Consider the following 22,890-nt stretch of genomic DNA (forward strand, 5'->3'; position numbering starts at 1 on the left):
AGGCAGCCATAATAAGGGGATAATGAAAAAGGATATTTTGGGAAATTGTTCTCATTGAGTAAGTACAGTGCTGAACGAAGAAAAAATAAATAAAGGGGGGGGGGGGAACGTGGTAGTAAATGTAGGCATAGACGGAGGTCTATGGAAACACACAATTACACTGATTCAATCACATTCGTCCATCCAATCACACTCACGTACCCATGCATACACACAATTGCACCCATTCACAATCACATCCATTCACCTGGATTTGCCAATCCTCACATGCACCCACACGACAAAGCAACTGGCTACACAATCGCTCATTAATCCATTCTCTATCCGCACAACCCAACTCATGCATTGCATTTCATCTCCATGGAGAGGGGCAGAGACTAGAGAGCTTTATATGCTATAGCAGTGCAGCAATGAGTAGAAGCTTAAAATAGAAGTTATGGTTCGGCTAAATTAACTGTAACCTAACGGAGCCACCCAATAATAGAGTCCCATGTCTGAATGACATCCGTGTAACGCAGTGGTCTTCGAACTGTGGGGCTGGACCCAGTAAGAGGGCCCAAAGGATGTACAGAGAGGCACGAGGCTCTTCCAAAAATGAGTACACAGACTGCTTTTAATAGAAAATAAAATCAGATATGGCTCAGCAACAATATGTTTACTCAAAACGCGGGTGGCGGGGGGTGAGGGGAGATGTGTAATGGCTACTGGCTGCTACTATTACTCAAGAAATGAGCAAGGAAAAAAAAAAATATATATATATACCTTTGCAGCGGAAACATTTGCAAGTGCCTCCAGACGGCATTGCTGGCACGCACGTTTCATTTGTTTATTATAGTAACTCAGGGTGCAACTGGGCTAAATGTTCGGGGCACAGGGTTTGGGGGAATCCTTTACATTTTGGGAGAGGAGCAAACTTGTATGGGTGGCATCGGAGACTGTTCTGGTGGAGCTTCAATGTTAGAAGCAGTTAACTCTCCCCTTCACGTCTGAACCATACACCTACGGACTGTGCGAGTCGCTCCTCCCACGTATTTCGCACCTTATAATATTTCCATATCCAGCTGCTTCGGAAATGTTTTCCAGCAGAGGGTGCTGCGCATCGATACCTATCGACTCGAAGTCCCTCAGAGGTCTCTGTCTCGATGGTATAAAGTACGCACAGCGACCGTTGACTTCAGTTCCGTTTTTAAAGCGTGTATACCAAACAGTTACTACTCCTGAAAGAGTGAAGACTGCAATCACAATGAAAAAACAACTGCGGGGCAGGCTGGGAGGGGTGATGAGGAATAGGTGGGAGGAACATCCAGTCGAAAGAACGTTACCATGGGTAAATTACTTATTCTTCGAATGGGTTTCGTACTCCCACGTATTCCTCATCTTATGATAAACTCCCAAAGCAGTGGATGTATTCCTGGAGGGGGGAAATCCGAATTATTTTCAGACTCATGATAATTTAGGAGTTCCTTCATAGGCCTGTGTGCACAGAATGTAGCACTGCCTTTCCAAATTAACCTTCCTGGCTTGAGGAAGAGTCCAGATTACAGTGTTTGGTAAAAGTGCGTACGAACGACCATGTGGCTGCCGCACAAATAGCTTTAATTGGGACACCCCTCTGTAATGCAGAGGAGGTAGCCATGTCCCTGGTCGAAGGAGCTCTAAGACCCTCCAGGGATCCTTTCCCGCTAATCTGTAGCATTCAGATATTGCTACAATTATCCATTTTAACAAAGTTGGTTTAGAAATTGCCGTACACAGGTAGGGCAGGACCACAGAGACATTAGAATCCCATTCTGGGAGACTCCGGAGCTGGAATTAGAAGGAGAGGGCGCAGTACGCCCCACTGCGGAATTCATGGACAGCTACTGGGGGGTCCTGGCAGAGAAAGGGGGTCTGGGGGTGGGCTCAATAGGCAAGTTGGGCACTAAGGTCAGCCAGCTGGGATCGCCCTCCGCCACACAGAGCAGGGCATGGTGGGGACGGGATAGGGCCTCACCAACATGCGCCGCCTTGAAGGGCAAAGGGTGGGTCCGCCTGGTTCACCTGTCAGTATTAGGAGATGTATTGTTATTTGTGATATGTTGTTTTAAGTCGCATTTTTGGTTATAATGTGGGATGTAAGGAATACAAATGCGGCTTATATGGCATCCAAAAAGAGAAGGTCCCCACTGCAGAGCCCAAAGTTCCCATGTGGGCATGCATAACAACATACTAGATTAAGCCGAAATATGCGTAATGTGCCTTTTCTTGTGCAAAGTGAACAAGAATTGCCTGTACAAAACATTAAATCTCAGTGCGGCTATTGTAGAAGACCTGCAAATAGCAAGGGTGCTTTCCGTACATGGTCTGACCCAGCGCCTTGTGCTAAATAATCACATTCCATTGTCAAGAGCAAAGACCAAATAACACTTAATTGCCCAATTATGCCAATTTAACAGTTACACTTCTTTATGCTCTTTATTCTGAATGACCACAAACACCAGGCCATCCATAAAGATAATGCGTACAGTTTCCAGAGTCATAGCAACCAGAAATTGAATCATTTCCAACAGCAGACATGAACCAGAGTTACTGCTATTACATTAAGCGAAATTAGCAGCCACTGGAGGGCACACAGCAAAATCAGCCTGCTCAGGACACAGCGCCCCCCGCAAACCTTACTAACACTCAACTAGGAAATACGCATTGGCAAAGCCAACTCTTTTGGCTTTTGTGTAGACATGGGTTAGACATTTACAATGCACTCATGGTACAACCTGGAAAGAAGATAGCATCTGGAAAATACCATCTGGAAACTGATGGAAGTACCTGGACATATAATGTCACTGCCCGTCAAATGCCTACCTAATACCTTTGTAGACGCAAAATGGCTGGTTTTTCCAATGCCATTTATCAACTGGACCTCGGGGTAAGGAACAGATGTGAGGAGTCATACTGCTCACAAATCAAGTGGCTGGCATTTTGTTTTATTGCACTAAGGATCCATTTACAGCAGTAATAAAGATATTAGTTCTCAGGACTGCTTAGAAATAACACTGACAAGCTTTACACAGCATATCTAGAAGTTCCTACTTGATATGTCAAGATCAAAGAGATCCCAGGAGAGTGAGATTTGGGCAGGTAGGGGAAGATAGTGGGTGGGAATTAATGCAGGGATTAACATTGCCATGGGTGGTCAATGGGTGGGTAAATACACCAAAAGGCTGTCTGCCCCTACTCACATCCCATAGCCCACCTATTTGTACTCCAATGCAAAAGTTTCAGCTTAAAAACAATGCAAATGTACCACCTAAGAGCCCAAACTAAAAACTACAATAGCACCTGTAAGCGGAAAATACAGCCATTAGTGTGATTTGTTTGCAGTGTTTAACAGATTTGTTTTGGCATTTTATGGTCGCTACTAGCGAGGTTGGACCTCCCATAGCTAGGGTGGGCCACCCGCCAGATTCTTATTGCCCAAGTACTGAAGTAAAACACCCTTGAACAAAGTGGACTAGTTAAGATACAAGGTAGACAAACACAAGATCAATAGTTCTGCAAACATGTTTTTCTCCACAGGTGTTCTTAGTAAGTTACAACGGTGGGACAAATGAGCTACTTGCTTAGTTAATAAAATACATTTTTTTTTTTAATAAACAGACAGAGAAAATGAAAGTATAGTCTCAGTGCAGCCGAAATGAAGTTTTCCATTAACATTGTTTAATAGAAGAGCAAAGGTTCTTCCAGAAAGCTGCATAACTAAGCGCTCCAGTTAATGAGCAGAATCCGTTTTTACATTTAACTGTTAGTGTTAATGATGGACCAAGTCATGCAAAACTGCTGACAATATTTTTTTAGACCAATGAGTCAGCACTACAATAAAGAGTGCACAGGGCATTCCAGATCACGGAGGCATCGAAATAGTGTGGGAAATCCAATTTTGTTTTCAATGATAGCGGTCCAGATTTTTCAAAGGACTTAACATGGTGCTTACGTTGGCTTGGAGTTGATGGCTAAACTTTTTTGGCAAGGCAAACACTGAGTCCTTGGGATAAAAGTCAGTTGAGAGCCCATCTTAATTCTAGTTATTTTATTAGCCCAAATGAGCAAGTTGGAAAATCCCCATAGCCGTTTCAAGTGTGTCTTTAAGGACAAATACTAGCGGATCATAAAATACAATGGACTACACTAAATTGTATCAGTGATTTAAGTAATGCCTTTCTACACGGAATTGAGAACGAAACCATCACACCTAAAGTCCCACTGAAGGTTCCACGTGTTTCTAACAAACAACATTTTGCTTTTAGAGGGTCAATAGTTCCTCAACACTATCACAGAATAGAGTTAAAAAGTGACCAAACGAACAAAACTGAGATGGCATAATCAATCATCAAGCGCAGAACAAACAATCCAGTTTGAGCTAATCCTCCATAATTAGGAGATGCCAAATCTTCATCTATCAGAGCGTGATTACAAAGTGGACAGTAGGCTATTGTCACTGATGGGATTTCATATAATCTTGCTAAAGTGTTTAGATCTCATCACAATAACAAGTGGTTGTACAGTCAAAGCACAGAGGGCAGTGAGATGTACAGAATAAGCTGGAAATCAAAAATGAAGTACTGTGGTTTTGGGGCCACTAGATATTCATGTTTTCAGAAACAAATTATAGGTAAAATTCAGAGCTGAGCAGGGTCCGCAAACACATCGATACAATATGGAGTTAAGAGGCAATTATTAACAACATATCTTAACCCACAACATCTAATACTTCGAAAAGTTGCTAATCATCATGGGTTATTCAGTGACTTTATAAACGCACATTGGCCATTGTTAACCACAACAACAAATGATCAAACAATCTCTTTGCAATGCATGAGGAGTACTTTAATCAGGGATATTGGGGTCCCGCCGGACCCCACTGAAGGCACTCAAACTTCCTGGCTCTCCTGTGGAGTTAGGAGCGACAAGCAACCGATGACTATATCCACGCATTTGATCATAGTGGCATCAAACAATCAATCAATTATACATCTTTTGGGTAAAGCAATCATGCCAGTATTATTAATCATCTCAATATACCTTCTATTCCCGTCATTTTAAACTGACTGCTCTGAATCCGTACAGAATATGCCAATAGGAGGTATGTAATTTTCTCAGAGGGGCAGATGGCGGGTTATTTGACATGCCCCAAGGTAAGAAAATATATATCGTCCCATTACCCGAGACAGGTTTATTCATTTTTTTAATTTTAATTTATAAAGCGCCTAAGCCAGAGGGCATAAGGGTGCTCTTGCAAAAACAAGTTACACACAGATAAGGAAACTTACAGAGATGCATTAGAGTGCTGATAGGAACAGAGGCATGTTCTAACCACAGCTGGCAAGAGAGGGCCAGGGTGTAATGAGAAACAAAGAGATTAGGCAAAAAGCCACATTTTTAGGGCCTTCGGAAGGACCAGTATGAATCCATTGCTCTTAGAGCCGGAGGGCGAGAGTTCCAAAGGTTTGCTGGCACTGTGGGGAAGCTAGAGTCACCTCCTCTGGCTCTTTTGAATTTCAGTGGTGCTAGGCAATGTGCGTGGACTGATTTACCGGTCTGGTGGCATTTGATCTCACAATTATTTGCGACAGGTATTCTGGGGCAGTATAGGAGACATTTGTGGGTGATGGAGAGGGTTTTGAACAGGATTCGTTTGCAAATTGGAAGCCAGTGGGCCTACATTCTTGCTGTGGAGATGTGCTCTCGTTTTCGAGATGTTGAGTGCTGGGCATAGTGCACTATTTGGGATTATCTTCAATTTGTTAATGTTCGGTTTGGAGGTCCCAGCAAAAAGGGCATTGCAGTAATCAAGTCTTGCACCAGTGGTCGCTCGGGAGATAGTGAGGCAGCTGGTGGAAGTGAGATACTGCCTGGCAGCATTGATAAGTTTGGCCGTGTAGGCGGTTGCCGAGGCGATTGCATTCGCTTGTCTAGTCATCTATAGGGAAGCATCCAAATGAACGCCAAGCATTCTCACTGATGCGGAAACCGTAATTTGGGGGGTGGGAGGGATAAGGGGCGGTTAGCTGCTTCAATGTCATCAGTGATCCCACCAACAGGATCTCCGTCTTATCGTCCTTAAGGCATAAGTGGTTCATAGCCATCCAGGCTTGGATGTTTGAGTACATTTTGTTAATGTTCTGAGACTCGTAGATGCCAGAGGGGCGTGGGGAGGAGGAATTAGGTGTCATCAGCATAGTTGTTGTAGGATATGCCGATGTCGGCCAGGTCAAAAAAGGGTTTGGTAAATATGTTAAGCAGGGAGGGGGAGACGCAAGAGTCTTGAGGGATGCTGCATGGGATGGGGATAGTCGGGCAAATGATACATCGGAGAAGACTCATGGATTACCTTCCAGGAAGGAGGCCACCCAAATCGTGGCTTCCAGGGAGAAATTGGCAGCTGTTGTGAGGTGGTGGCATAATGTTTTATGGTTCACGAAGAAAAAAGGCAGCAGATAGGTCGAGAAGCATGGTAAGCATGAGGAGGGCTGGTTTCCCTCATCTTTGAAGCGGTCAAGCTGGTTTTTCAGATTTAATTGAGCATATTCCATTCCATGTTCAGGTCGGTAGCCTGACTGGCGCTTTCCCAGGACGTGGTTGTTTCTAGGAAAGGTTGTATTTGGATAAAGGCAGCCCTATCCAGGATTTTGAGTAGGAAGGGGACTGTGGTGATGGGGCGGTAGTTGTTGAGAGCGGACGGGTAGAGGGTGGTTTTTATTTGTTAGTAATGGAGGACCCAAGATTCTTCTGGGCTGGCTGGGACTAGGTTCGACGAGAAGGAGGCATTTATGAATCTTATGATGAACAGGACTAGGGTTTCTCAGCAGTCTTTGGTGATATTAGCTGGGCAGATAACCCCATTACATCTGGAGGGTTTTAGGCTTCTAAAAAGTTGGAGGTTTCGACTTCCGTGAATTGAAAAGGAGGGAAATTGGAACTTCTGCGGTAGGGGGCAAAGGTGTGATCTGGTCATTAAAGAGTAGTTTGTTTTGTGGCTATTTTCTTTTCTAGGGAAGTTTGGTTCAACCGCATAGCGTTTTGGATGTTTGAACACCACTTAGCTTTCGTGATGGTTGAGAAAGGGCTGTTTTGAAGATCTCTTGGGAGTTTGAACTGGCATTAGTTATTCTTGAGTTGTAAGCAGCGGATATAGTTGCCACAATGGCCTGTTTATATTCTCTCGCCAGCATATTAAAGGCGAGTTCGGTGGAATCGGTTGGGGCTTTTCTTCAGATGGCTTCCGCCATGCGCCCCCCTCCCCCATAGGGCCTGAAGGTCTGGGGTAAACCAGGAGTTGGCGTGTCTGGAGGGTTTTAGGCTTCTAAAACCCTCCAGACACGCCGGTTTGGCCCTTCGTGGAGCTAGTTGGGCGACCTGGTTCGGGCATTGGTTAGAGTGTCTTTGTAAATGTCCACAAGGATACTTGGGTCTGTAGAGTCTAGGTACTCTAGTTCGAATGGGGCAAGTAGAGGTGAGATTGTGTCCTTGGTTAATTTCCTGACACTACAGGACCAGGTGGCTGGCATTGCCACAGGGGCTGGCGATTGACGTCTGGTGGGGGGGGGTGGAGAAAGTCAGAATGTGGTGATCGGACCAAGGGCGGTGGGTGTTAGTTAACATAGTGATCTCCAATCTCATGCTCTTCCCTTGTTAAGGGTTGGGGCTGTCACGCAGTGTATCAAACCTAGGCCAGATAGGGAGTTAGCGACTGCTGTGGCGATGTGGTCGTGAAGGCAGAGGTTAAGATCCCCTAGAAGGATGGTTCGACGTTTTCCCACATGGTTCTAATGAGGTTCTCTTCAAAGGAAGAGGTTGGACTTGGTGGGAGGTACATTATATGGATACTGATGGGGACAATGATAGTTTAACCAAGAGGAGTTCGGAATTTCCTTCCATGAAGATGTTGGCAAGTTTAAAATTGTAGGGAGTCTTTAAAGATGAGAGCGACACCTCCGCCTCTGCAGTCAATACGGCCACTTCTATGGATGGTAAAGCCATCGTGCAGTGCTAGGGATAAGGCAAGGCCAGAGGTTTGAGGACGCCAAGTTTCTGTAATGGCGAGCAGGTCAAGGTCTTGGAATCTGATCAGGTCATTTATGTCCAGGGCATGGGCTGTGAGAGAGCTCACATTATGAGGGCTGCTTTTTGAGGGGTTTGGGCATATAGCAGAGGTGCTAGACACCACAGTGGAGCAGGGAGTGAGGCTGTCAGTGGTAACAGGGGTGGTGTGTGAGCCTGTACAATCCCAAAAGGGGTTGAGTGCTCTTAGGGGATTTGTGGGTTGCGCATTGATGGGAACATTAGTGATGGGCTGTATGTAAAGCGGCTTCAGCGTGAGTCTTTGGGCGGCTGTGTGGTGTGTTTTGAATCTTTGATTTGGCCACGGGTCTGAGTGAAGTGCTTGAGTCTAACCATCATGGTTGTGTGGATAAAGTGCGACTGGTGCTTAGGTTGGTGGGAGGCAATGAGGGGGCATTCTGGTTGTCCTAGTGTAGAGCCTGCCGTTTCTTGCCCAAGCTGTGGTTGGGGTAGAGGTGTGCTCTGTCTGGGTTTCCAGTGTGGTATGTTTAAGTGCAGTGATAGAGTCTTGTTAGCTAAGGGTGCTGGGGTGCCTACGTGCACATAGTTGGAGCGGGGGATGCCAGGTTTTGCAGGTTACATGCCTGTAAGCTGCTGTCCGATACTATACAGACTGTGTGCCTGGAAGGTTGGGCATTAGTGCATGTCTGCTGTGGTGGTATGGGCGTCGTGATGGAAGGGGATATGTTCGCTTCAGTCTGCGAGTATGACGGGGGGGGTCGCAAAGGTGCATGGCGGTTAACTGAGGGAACCCTCAGTGGGGGGGGGGCATGGGTCTCGATAGGATCGCTTGATGCTGGAGGAGTGCTCTGGCAGTGTGGCATGGGGTCACAGTGCCTGCTAGCGTGGGCAGATTTGCTGAAGGAGAGTGTTGGTTTATCCTTGCTGGCTACTATGTAAGCAGCAACAGCAGCCTTGGTACTCAGTTTGAGCGAGTCGCTACAAGAGCAGGGTGGCATTGTGGAGTTCAGTGAGGCAGTGTCGTGGTCAGGAAGGATTGGTGCTGAACCCAGCAGGTTTGAGGAAGAAGGTGGGAATCGGGAGGGGGATTTTCTGCACATTGAAGTCGGATGCTACGGGGTGTAGGAACAATATTCAAGCCAGCTCTAGGACAGTTTACATCAGGCTTACCTTTGTGCGAGCATGCAGCGACCTGGTTGAAGGTAGTCAGTGATTCCATTGGTCGCATCAGGAAGCAGCAGAGCGGCCGAGAGCCTCTACAACCTTATGTTACTGCCTTCGGATGTGGCCGGCGTCACCTTCCGGCTTGGGAGAGCTTCTTCCATTTGTTCCAATGCACGCCAATCAGCTTGCTTGAACGGGGTACGAGCAGCACAGTGGAGGTTGCTCTGCTCTATGGAGGCCATTTTATTCGAGCTTCTCAGGATTTCTCCATGGCTTCTTGGTGCTCTGGGGAGGCAAGGGGGGGTCACATTATGGATGGAGGCAGCAGCGGAGTGGCAGAGAACTACTTCAGCCTTATGATATGGCCGTATCTGAATGGGGAAGGGGAATAATCGTGTCTAATTACATCTGAAGAATTTGCAAAGTTGACATAGGGAACGCATTATATGGCTTTCACGCCCACTGTGGGGGCCGGGCACAACCTTTAACGGCCCGCCAGCATGAGCCATTATAGGCCCGAGCAAAGAGAGACCTTCGCCTCAGGCTGTGGTCCGTCAAATGCCATGTTCAACCCCCACAGCGGGCATGAACGCCATTCGCACCCCAGGCTTTCTAATTTCTTCACCAAGGGCTGAATGCGCAGCCGATCTCAAGAAAAAAAAGATGGCTGCCACCATATGGAAAGGGGGCCAGCTACTGGCCCCCTTTCCATATCTATGGCAGCAGCCAAGAGATGCGAGGAGCACCGGGAACAGGAGCACAAAGCTCGGATCCTGTGGGTAAGTGGGGACGGGGGAAGGGAGTGGAGAAATGGACTGGAGCATTATGGTGGGGAGGCAACACGGAGAGGCTCCCTGTTGTCTCTCCACATCAAATAAAATAAATAAATACAAAAACAAAAACAGCACCACCGGGGGAATGGGTGGCTGGAAGCAGCTGTTAGAGAATGTCTATTCTCGCCCGCTGTTCCATCCACCCGTTTGGCTGATGGCCCTTCCCTGGGTGCAAATATATATTGTTCTATCTAATTACATCTGTAGGATTTGCAAGGTTGACAGAGAACTTACCATATCTATTCTTCATTTTCTGTCCAGCCTTTAAGATACCCCCCAGAATTTCTAAATCCAACTTCTTAAACCTTTGAATTTCAGACAATTCAGACCAGCCCTGTTTTTTTTTTGCTGCAAGCCAACACATCTCAGATCACATGGCCACTAACTGTTAGGGTTTCTTAAATATACGAGTATTAGAACTAAGTTGCTAAACACGGAGTGAAGTTAAGTGAATTGCCAGCGTATTGTGTACTATTTCCCTTCACTCTGCCTTTGTGACTAATTGTCTTATTCACATATAAATTTTATTTCTAATATGGTTTGAGTTTAATGAAAATCTAACAAGCGTGAACTCGAGGTTTAACAGATTACATTTTGTTTTGTATGGCGATTATATATTGTTATTTTATTGTAAATTGTATGAAACTTGGTCTTGCGAATAAACTTAATACAGTATAGAATTCCTAGGCAATTGTTTTGGTACCCACAGATAGAATATGGATTGGTAATTCAGGGCTCAGTTCCTGAATCAAACAGAAGTCATGGTCATATAGACGGCACTGATTCTACTTTCAACTCCAAGACTAAAATACACTATGCAGTTCATGTGCAGCAAACCATCATATACAGTTAAAGTGTATAGTGAGGGGGTGTTTGTTGCCAATTGTCAAAAAACCTACTCATGTGCCCATAAAGATCTCCATACGATAGTAAAATTACATTCAAAGCTTCATTATTTTAATCATCATATCCCCAAATCAGCTTGTGTCATAATTTGGGGCACATATCTCAAGGAAAACAACACGTTATTAAATCTCCTCTCTATTAGAAAGCAGATCTACCTGAAGATAGCCTTCATCAAAGACATTCACAGCCCGGAAGCCTGCATAACATTCATCCAGTCTTGCAAGTCCAGTGCTTACCTGACTGAAGCTTAACCCCTTGAAGACTGAATTCCTACTGCGGACTAACACAGAACACCCGGACATCCAGGCCTGCCACTGTGCTATGAACCTCGAGGGCATCACACCCCAGCTGGACACCTGTGCCAAGTGCCTTGGGATCCACATCGACGGACACCTCACCTTCTAGGCAAACTACAAGGCATAAAATAAGCAGTGTTGCATAGCAATTTGCAGGGCAATTTGGTAGGTTTGCGAATGAAATTGACACATGTGGAGCAAAGCTAGCTATTTAAGTTACTGTGTTAAATGAAAGCAGAGCTCGCTCTGCATTCCTCTTGCCCTCAGGGCTCACTCTGCCGTATTTGCTCTGTTCACTACATGTTCAAAGGGGCTAATAGCGAGCAGATGTAGCAGTTATCTCTTCCACTCGTAAGTGACCAAGGCCTGTGTGGGAGTGCTAGTCAAGCCTTTAGGTTTATTTTTCAAATAATTGGAAACCAGAAGTAATCAGGGTGACGCTTTTATTAAGCCAACTATATCCTGTCTCGCTAGGACAAGTATGTGTTAACTTTATTTCTTTTAAAGCCAGTCATGCAATTCCATTCCTAAAGTTTTGAGTTTACATAATACATAATTACAGTATTGCAACTGTAAGACACTGTATTGTTTCCATACTTTACAGTAAAGTTTAGTCTATCTACATTTCATAGTGTTAACTATATTTCATTTTGTTGGACAAGCTGCATCATATTGCAGACCAAACACTTTGAAAATGTACATGATCACACAGCCAAATGTTTTTGATGGCAAACCTGGTTCTTTGACCTGCTGGTTGCATACACCTGTCCAACTGGTGCTCAACCCACGAGTTGATGCCAGCTACCCTAAAAGTGAGATGCCCGCAAACTATTCCACCTAATTGGTCCAGTTCTCTGCCTGCAATGCCATCTACTCTGCCTAGTCTTACTTTCTTTCCTCTGACATAATGTATACACAAAGCTAGCCAGATGTTTACACCAAGTAGTGATCAATTGTTCAATCCCAACTGTGCATCTACAGATCTACTGCTACACCATACCTTTAGATAGCTTTGCTCGGATTATGATTGCATTATATTTTAGCACCTGCGGGAGAGAGCTGGCTAAACTGTTTGAGTCTTTTGTTCATATCTATTTGTGTCCATTCATGCAGCTAACCTTTTACAGACACTCATCCAGGGCTAGCAAAGTGTGTTCGCCCACTCACAGTCTCCAGTAGATTTTATGAAGGGCGAGTACCATTTGCAGGGGTTTTTTTTTTAAACAGATTTATTTTGCAGTAAATGTCAAATACAAGTTTCACTGTGCATGGCTGTCACCTGGGTTGCCACTGTGTGGCAAGCAAAGTAGGTTTGTGGTGACATGCACCATTTTACAGGAAGCATGTTAACATTTTCTATCATGTGTCAAGTGCATTTCTCTTAGGTCGAGTAGGTAAACTAAGTTACTCAACCTACAGGTTTAGAGGAATTTCAAAACATTTTCTAGGCCCGACTCATCTCACTAATGTCCTACTCCAGCGGTGAACAAAACTGCAGTATTATTGCCCATTTTATGTCTTGGATACAAATAACGCTGGCGACAAAAATATTAGTACAACATTGCTCATCAAATGGGTTTGTTTGCTAATCAAGAACATTTTAATTAGCAATCTCTGCTAATCAGTTTTTGAAAACTAATGTATGCCTTGAACTGCTTGGTACCAACTTTCTTTTCTGCAGAAAACCAAGTCTTCATCCCACAAAACAACTTCAGATCCGCTGTCCATGCCTTGGTCCACCCCGCCTGGACGGTGGCAATGCCCATCTGGAAGGGCTTCGAGCGACTACCCTGGCACTCGTGGGATGTGTCCAGCATGCAGGCTGCACAAGTTCAACTACATCACCCAGACCCAACCATACAGATAAGGGGTGTATATCGGTCACTTTAACTACCTAAAAATTGGCTAATACTCCACAAAAATAAAAATAGGCAGTAAAAATACTCCGAACCAAAAATAAGACACACACACACTCTGCCCCTGCTTTCACCCACACAGCTCCATGTATATATTTGGAACAGTAGCGCACATATTATAACAGGAGGAAACTACTGGTATTGCTGCATGATTGCAAGAAGTAAACATGTATATTATAATGTGTATGAATAAATAGGTGCAGAGGAATAATTACAAAAACATTTGTTTTCCAGTTAGAACTTATTTTTACTCGCTTATGAAATACTCCCATTGGGAATTTAACTTATTAATCCCTAAAAAAAGAGGATTTTAAAAACCACTTTACTCCAACTTTTTCAAAAAAATAAAAAAAAATTTTTTTTTTAAAAAAGTAAAATATATATATACTCCCACTTCTAAATTTTATCTGGAGCACTGCCCAGACCGACATTGAACTTTCGAACTTCAATGGCTCCACCTCATCTCGCAAACCTGTATTATCTTCAAAATAGTGATGGATCATCTACATGGATGTCACCCTGAAATCCTCGAGCTACCTCACCAAGAAACTCAGCATCTCTGGAGGCTTGCGATCCACCGGAAGTAAGGACATGTGCTGAATGAAACTTCGACGGTGCAGTAAGGAAATAATGCCCCATTGCTTCTACAATTCAAGAAAGAGCACAAGATCTTCCTCTTTAGAGAATGGCTTCTTCCTAACAAGTAGGTCCACACAGCCTCCACTACACACACTACCCGAGACTTGGTGATCTGCTTCTCACCGTTTCCTCCGTTGGTTGCTTGTAGATCTTTTACTGCCAATGGCCTGTCCTCCCGAGATAGCTCCTCGTTCCCCTTTTCTCAGGTTTCCTCACAATGTTCTTACCCTTAAGATTGTAAAGTGCTCTGTTGCTTCCAGGAGGTATAATAATAAAAAAGACCCCGATATAGGCATTGTGTATAAAAGAAACAAAGTAGTGGGATAGCTGAACGAATTACTGCAAGCTCCTAAAGAACAGGAAGTGGAAGACAGAATCGCATGATACGTGCCTATCTCGATCAGGATGTTGGTGATCTCCTACAAAATGTCAAGATAAGACCGTAATCTAGAGAATAAACAAACTACTTTTTGATACATGTGCTACTCCCTCTTCCCCACAGCTCATGGTTACGGAGGTCCATCAGAAACTACCCTTTCAGCTTCTGAGCTCAAACCCTGTGGGATGCATGCAGGAATTGGGATTTCTACAGCATGAACCTATCTGTCAGGAAATAGGCATGTATACATGGTGATAGTGGGAAGGAGAAAGAATCATTCAATAGTGAAATTGGGAGTAAGACTGGAACTACAAGAAGGGGACAGGTCACAGGAAAAAAAATTAGACTCTAAAAACACTTCTTGACTGCTGCCTTTTGAAGAGCCAGGACCTTTTTGAAGTGTAGGAGAGGTGACCAGTTGACGTCCACAAATAAACGAATTGTGTGGCTAGTTGGAAAGCCGAAGAAGGCAGGTTTTCTAGTCTGCTGTTTTTTACATGTGTTTAATGCCATTCTGGCAATATTGGGGCTTTGAACTGCGTGCTGGCCTCTCGAACTGGAGTGTTTAATGTAAGATAAGCTGGTCCTTTAGATGACATAGAATTGCAGGTGATGCAAGCCATCTAAGATAATGCTGGCTTGGAGGGGACGACAGTAATTCTTTAGGGGTGGCGATAATGAAAACGGGTTGTCCTGTGATAAGTCAGGCCTCATCCTAGTGGAAAGTGGTCAAGGTGTCTGGGGGAGAAAAGTGGGGTGTGGAAGAACGAGTACTGCATTAGGACACATGAGCGGAGCATTGACAACATCAATTTGAGAGAAGACCAGTGAATGGATCACAATTCACAAGACTAAAAAGGTGATGATTAAGGGTTTGATTTTGCAGAGGAGGTAAAGATTACGCATCAGTAACAACTACTGTAAAGACTGTTGGGATTCTCTTTACTCCAGATATTTTACAATCCCTCAGGTTGCAGACATTTCTAAATAGCTTGTTCTAGCTCATATCCTTAGAAGTATTTTGTCACTCCTGTTATTCCCACCTAGTTCAATGGACAACTATGGGTCCCCAAGTACTGCCAATAACACTCAAATACAACCAGGCCCAAAAATCTTTTTCCAGGTCTGCATATTATTCATGGACCAGGTGAACTAGTGATTTATTGATGCTGCTTCGTGGTCATCTTGATTTCTCTTCAACCAACATACAGGGTACAGATAATAAGATGTAGGCCTTCTCTTTGCACCAACAATATAACACGTGCGGATGCTCCCACACTGAACAAGCAGAGTGCACAGGGCAAAGCAGCACTCTGTCCTATTTTAACAGATTCACTGGAACTCCCGTACCACAGGTACAACCTGGATATGTCCACAAAAACATAATTTAGTGTCATCCATGGCCCACGTACACTTATGCAGAGACCCTTGTACCCCAAAACCCTATAATTGATGTGAATTGGTTTGAATAAAACTTCACAGTACATAAAATACCAGCAAATATTTGAAATCAATTTCATAATTCTGTTCCTGAAATCTACAATTGCCATTAAAAGCAAAATCTGTCATTAATCTAGTCCAAAATTCATATTTAGAAAATGTTACTTATTAACAAAATAGTTAAAAACACATCTTGTAATACATCATATTAAATATATAGGCGTTTTAGCGTTTCTTCTGCAACAGTTCTTCCACAAGTGGCCAATTCAATCAGATTTACCATGTGTTAAAAAAATGTTAACGCCTATGTATTTATTAAAAGGAAATAGAGACATATTGTACATGGAGTGTTCTGTTGCCTGGAAGACTGCATATATAGTATCAAATGTATTCTATTTTTTTTTTTACTTTATTTGTTTTAGTTGCTAATCACAACTTTTTCAAATACAGTGAAAGTACAAGCACATGATGTTTGATAACATAGGCACTTAAAATTATAAATATGATGTCTAACAGGTGGACTATGTTGAATTATCCTATGTGGTAAAACACGGAGGATAAAATGCACATGTTGAAATACTAAGACGATGTAAACATTTAAAACACATGATCAAAACTATTCCACATTTTTTTTTTTAAAAAAGGATAAAAATACAGAAAACTATGGAACAAAATATAAAATGTTCAGAACCGCCTCGAATTCTTAGAGACTATTTAAATTCAAATGTTTAGGATAACATAACATAATAGGTTCATTCAACCTTCCAAGTATATGGTTTCATATATGATTGTAAGTTAGACTCTAGTCACGCTTTAGTTAAGAGTCATCTGTCACTGAAAGTGCAAGGGTACAAAATAATGATACTTAGTAATTGAAGTAAAGGTCTATGCCATGCTACAATATCAAATAGACTAAGCACACTTATGAAAGTCGAGCATTAGAGTCACAATTAATTTTTAAGGTAAAAAGATAGTTGACAATGGCAATATTTAAAGATATATAGTTTGCATTGAAGATTTTCGACCACATTTGATCTGTAGTTAGCGTTAGAAATTGACTTAAATGTTTGTGGAAGAACTCTATCCTTAGTGGCATCAATTGTGGACATTCTACAAATAGATGTTTTAACTGTTCTGTTTGGTCAGTGACATTGCAGAACCTGCAAGTCATGTTACTCCCCAAAGGTTTTGACCGAACCACTATTTCTATTTTTGTGGGCCACAGATTCAGATTATAATAGCTGCATATTTGGAGTCTGGGAATTTCAATAAGTCCTTTGGAACTTTATGAAGTGGTTTCACTGATTATATTAAATGTGTCTGTATACTCTATTTTCCCAGAATCACATGATTGAAGGTGGGATGGACCTTAAATGAATCCAATTTGGAAAGTGCCAATTTTATTCTGTTTCTACCTTGGTTGAGAGAGGCGTGGGCCTTGAAGTATTCTCCAACATGATGAGCGGGAACAGTCTATGTGATCTCTAGGATATTGTGGTCACTGGATGATGGAGGAATGACAGCAAGTGCTTCAACTCTATTGACTGCATGAGAGGAAATATAAACAATCCAAAATAGCCTGTGACGATCCTCTTGGCCTGGTTGGAGACGGAGAAATATTTCCCGGCACTGTGCCATTTAAGAGAGAGATTTCTTGCCTTCATCAAACAGGTCAATTTGGTTTGCTCGCAAGGAGAGAGGCTTCATATCATTAGGTATGCATCTTATATTAAGGTCACCAACCACAATTGTTATATGATTTTGGGTATCAAGAGCAATAAGATGTATCATTTGTTCAGTAAATTTTAAAAATGAGTCATCTTCAGTGGCTGCTGGATTCCAGTAAATATTTAAAATGCTGCTTGAGGGTTTAATGGAGAATGTATATTAGTTGTTGTCAGTTTAGTTAGTTAAATCCCAAGGTAAGGGGACGCCCATGATTCAAGTTGAATGCCTGATTCGAGTTTAACAGCTGTTAATAGCCCCACTGCCGGCCAACCTTTTGCTTATCTTAGAGCCGGAAACCACGTTATTTCGTAGTCTGGCCATATCGGTTCCAAAGTAATCCATGTTTCTTGCAGCATTATGATGTCGTAATAAGTTAACAAATTGGCCTTTGATGTCAATAAATGTGTGAAACCTCTTGTGTTCCATGTTGCCATAGAGAATTTCTGTTCAGGTGAAAATACATAACTCTAGTGGTCTGAGATATGATTTGTGTCCTAAATAGCTTGGGTGAGTCGCGACTATTTCCGCTGCATGAATTGGGGTGGATCATCTTTGAAGTAAACTTCACGCAATAGTTGACCTCTGGCGCCAACACAAATGATATACAGTGGGTGGAGTGTAACTTGAGGCATTTGGTCCTCATTGGCACTCAGAGTTTGATTATTTTTCCGGTGCTTAGAAATCAATCTCATATCATTATGCTCAGCTGGAGACTTAAAGGAAATTTAGAATCTTCACTAGTATCAAATGTTATTTTTACATAAGTTCTAATATCACACATGCATATAGCGAAATTTAATTGTAACTTTAATTGATGTTGTTGTATCCAGAGTGGTAACATGGAAAGACCCCATACTCGCCATCAAACCACTTAATATGAGCCATCAAAAACTGTATTTTGGATTCTATACTTTGGGTGATTGCTCGATCCGATTTGCCACCACAAATCAAAGAACCAAGATAGCTTACTTCTCCTATTTCAACAATGCCTTATTATATACGAACCATATGTGGGCAGGAGGTTCTTTTTTAATGTAAAGCACATCACATAAGATGTATTCATATTGATATCTAGATCCTGGGCTCTCCAATTGCAGCACACAAGACATTAAAGAGTGTTGCAATCCTACTTCTGTATGATCCAAAATAATCCGATCATCTGTGTAGGAGAGCCTTGCTAGGTTTTTGCGTGCAATTTCTGGAGCAGGGTGGGAGGGAGAGGTCCATCTTTATCCAATTTTAACAACAAATCTGAAAAATGTCATTTTATACTTCAATGTTAAAATAAAAAGCGAGTTTCTTTTATATTTATCTTTGCCTTTTCCAATAAAGAACATTTTCTTAGTTTGTTACATTCCTCCAACTCATAACATTTGACTTCTATCCATTGCTTAGAGTACAATAGTTCAGAAAAAAATGTCGGTCATACATCTGCATAGCTCCTAAACTAAAAACGGAACAATTATACACCAAACACTAAAATCATGAAATACCTTTTGCTTAAATTGAAAAGCTGGCTTCCGCCACTTATATATATTGTCAATAAAAGAAATACAATGTGTATGTAAATCCATTATGCTAAGACATACATCAAACGATCCATCCTAAAATGTGTGCACATTAACATAAAAACCTGCTTTGGTACCGTCAAAGTGAAAGATACGCTTTGCCTCATTTTAGTTCAGTATCCATCCCCTCATCTTTCATTCATGATTATTTTCTTTAAGAAAATACAACTTAATCTGTCCATCCCTTCTCTCTTAAGTATGTCCAACAACTGTTCAGCTAATGGATAGCTTTCATCTTTCCGTCCGATAGCCTTCAAACGTTCGCTTACTCGAATAGACGCTTCAGCTTGTAGTGACAAGGAATGCCCCTCCCAAGTACACCCCTGGAATGACCCCTCCTCCCGCTGTTATTCACAGACATGCCTACCAGGACCCCCTGTGCCTATCTGGCACGCTCTCCCAGTACCAGCCATCACTGGACTCTCCAATGGCCTGCCTGGCATGCCTCGGAATACCTCCATGATGTGATGACAACTGACATGCGATTGGCATCATCCTGGCACATCACTCAGCCTCCGAGTGCCTATAGACCGAGTATATGTTCGTCACATTCAGGTATGCTTTCCAGTACCTCAATGGGATGGTCTTCGTGCAGCCCTTTTTATGCCCTTCAGTGCCCCCTCAGTAGACTCCCAGGAAAGCTCTCCACCATACACCTCCGGGGCTTCAGCGCACCATTGGCATGCAGCTCAGCGCCTCCACTGAATGCCAGCCAGTATGCCCCAGTCGTGACCTCCAATACACACATTGTATAGGCGCAGTGCATTCATGGTATGCCCCCTCCACATCTAGCATGTGCAGGGCCTTCTTGGTGTGTTGCCCAGTACCTCCCGGGAACGTTGACTGCCAGTACTTCCCTGGCATGGCACAGATGACCCCCCCCCCAACTTCATGTATGTTTTGGGTACTACCTCAGACCTAAACCTGCGAGTACCCCCCCAGTGTGCTCCAAATTAACTCCATTGTTGTGTACCCCTTATGCATCTAGCGATATTCCACTCTGCAGACGCCTGGAAGCCACCAGTACCTACCGCCCTGGTATAATGCCATCGACTGCCTCACTCGCATGTCTCCCCAGTACATGTCTTATACACCCCTGTATCTGCCTGATATGCCCCCCTGCACACGCCTGATATGTCTCCACTACCACCTTGCTACCCACCTGCCCTTCCCTTCCCACCCCGAGAACACTCCCCTTGTGCCATTACATGCCAGAGCTCTTACAAAGAATGCCGGGAATGTCTTACCTCAGGCTCCGGTCCCCCGCCGCCATAGCACGGCTCCGGTGCCCCTGACGCTTTCCGGGAGCCAATGCAACTCGAGCCCCGCAGCCTCCATCCACCGACGCTCACCAACCAAGCGTCCCTCACTGACAGGGCTACGCCACGCCCCCCGAATGACCTCAACGTGCGCCACAGCCTATTCCACCACGCGGCAACATCCAAATCCCGCCTCTCTCCAAGAGATTGGCGGGCGAGGTAGCGAGTGGGAAACTCCTTGGAGCTGTTCACACCGGTGCGAGGCGTGGCGGTTGGTTTGACGACTGAAGAAATTTTTTTTTTCTGTTCTGTTGTCTGCGGGAGAATAAGGCGGGCCTTAGAATAAAGCCCCGCCTTTGCCCAGTGGTATGGTTGATAGTCGGTCTAGGAAGCCAATTAAAAACGGAAAACACAATGACGAGCAGTTTTACCAGTCAATACACAAAAAACTGTCAGTGGTCCCGCCTTCAAAAAAGCAACGAGTGTACAGACTCTTCAATTTGTCATTACAAGGAATGTTTAGACTGTAAGGAGACATGTCCGTTCGCCATGGGAGGAAGGAACCGTTTGTCAAGAAAGGCATGTTGTTGGTTCAAGTGGTTGACATTCTGGCAATGGAGAGTCAGTCTTTCAGGAGCGAAAATGAGTCTGCCAGCAGGTGAGGATGTGATTTTGCTCTGACTAGCCTGTGAGACGAGAGAAAGACATTTGGCATACATCATGTCAATATTATCCGTTCAATTCGAGAGACATTAGACGAGTCCTGGTGGACTATAAGTACCAGAATGCAAAGTTAAAACCAGGACTGGACAGACATCGCCCTAATGGAACGGGTCATGTTGGCAAGACCTTTCAGGAAATTTGAGAATACGTTTGTGGCAACCAAAGATACCTAGGCGCTGGGTGTTTTTTTTATTTCTAGTTAAAGCAAGTTGGTCTGCTTATGTGGAATGAGACAAATGATCAATCTTGGTGGAAAAAGGTTTAGAGTGTTTGTTTTATCACCATCTGATGTGCCTACACGTGCTTCAACCCAACAGGGATCTTTATCAAGGCAGTTTTTATACAAAATACATAATGTCCGGTTTGCTGGGTGGAAGCTTCGGGATTTTGTTCTGCTGAGTAGTGAGCTTTCTTCAAGCTTGCAGGCTATTATTATGAGAGTCCTCATAGAAGCTGGCTTAACTCACAATCCATCCAAATGCAGGCTGGCCCAATCGCCCGTGAAATACCTCGACTTCTTTATAGAGAATGTTAGTGTCCAACCTCAACGCGAGAAAGGGAAGGACGTCCTAGATACCCCAACACCTAAAACTAAGAGAGGCCTCAGAGCATTCTTAGGGTTAATTGGTTATTGCTGTGGGTTTATCCCTAACTTCTCGGACAGGACAGCTAAATTGACAGACAAATTAAAGAACGCCAAACCCCTGTAAAATCATTGGACTGACAAGGACGATGTATGTTACAACAACCTAAAACAAACCCTGTGCTAGAACCCGATCCTAAAAGAAGTAGATTTCTCGAAAGAGTTTGTATTACAGACGGATGCCTCCCTTACAGGGCTAGGATCAGTCTTGTCACAAATTTGCGACAAATTGAAAATATCTAATTTACTAGCAGCAAACTCTTCCCACGTGAAAAAAATAACTCCGTGCTGGAATTAGAGGCCCTTGCCATCCAGTAGGAAATTACCAACCTTGTAAATAAACTCCTAGGAAGGAACTTCACACTCGTCACGGATCATTCTCCACTAGTTTGGATTAGCCAACTGAAAGATTCTAACCCTCGAGTAATGCGATAGTTCGTAGACCTGCAACCCTACTGTTTCACTGTGGAGCACCGAAAAGGCAAAGATCAAGGGATCATGGATTTCCTTTCTCTGTTCCCTTGTGGAACAGATGCAGCTACATTGCATAGGGGAAGGGTATGTGAGAAACCTGAAGGTGTCTCACCCGCTAGTCCCCGGGGATCTGTCATCCAGGTCGCCAGGTGTCATGCCCAGCATTCCTGCTTACAGACGTCCGGGGGCGTCTATTTCCATGTGGAAGCTGCCCTGGCGACTGCTTTCAGTTCGTGGGATACGCCGCACTACATTATCCAGCATTCCTTCTTCCCGCGGTCACGTGAAGCGCACGCAACGTGTCTTGCGTCCTGGAAATGATACCAGTATTTAGTACGGCGTATCCCTGCAACGGGTGCTCCTAAACTAAGTAATTAGTACGAGTGCCCGATTCATTGATATCCTGATTCCTGTGTTTCCTGGACCCGGCTCATGCTTTAAGGATTACTCTTGAACGTTTTTCCCCTACGACTCCTGGCGCCATTTCCCTCGGCAGTTTTCCCTTGGTAAACAAACTCATGGCCTTTCCAAACGGACTGTTTCCCTCTTGCCCTTGTTTGTTGTGACGCCTTGGAATTTGCTAACCTCAAGTTCAACGCAATTCAGAACATTAGGAAAATCTGAACTGGACTTCTATTCAAGTTTCTTTTCTCTCTACTGGCTGCTAACTCCACTGGCTTTCTGAACCCTTCACCCTCACGTATTTCACAAGCCCACAAAAACACTCCTTTTCTGGATCTAACAACAACGCTGCTCTCATCACAAGAAACATTGCTCTACACATCGAAGTGACCGATTGGACGCTCTCCTGATTTGGTGGTCACTACTTGGATTGGCTATTTTCACTTTGGGGACGCTTTGCTG

The 22,890-nt window shown here is 43.7% G+C and overlaps 1 protein-coding gene across 3 annotated transcripts in view; it reads right to left on the reverse strand.

Annotated features, from left to right (window-relative positions):
* The window catches only part of EVI5L (ecotropic viral integration site 5 like), a 1,319,565-nt gene extending 1,299,264 nt beyond the window's left edge, over positions 1-20,301 (reverse strand). For 2 of the 3 annotated variants that reach the window (XM_069604001.1, XM_069603999.1), the window contains exon 1: positions 20,175-20,301. The gene's annotated coding sequence lies outside the window, so the exon portion shown is untranslated. The remainder of the gene's footprint in view (positions 1-20,174) is intronic. The other variant, XM_069604000.1, reaches the window with a different exon arrangement.
* Between the last annotated feature and the right edge of the window lie 2,589 nt (positions 20,302-22,890).

Source organism: Ambystoma mexicanum, chromosome 3q, assembly GCF_040938575.1.
Source record: "Ambystoma mexicanum isolate Mex_15411 chromosome 3q, UKY_AmexF1_1, whole genome shotgun sequence".
Classification (NCBI taxonomy): Eukaryota; Metazoa; Chordata; class Amphibia; order Caudata; family Ambystomatidae; genus Ambystoma; species Ambystoma mexicanum.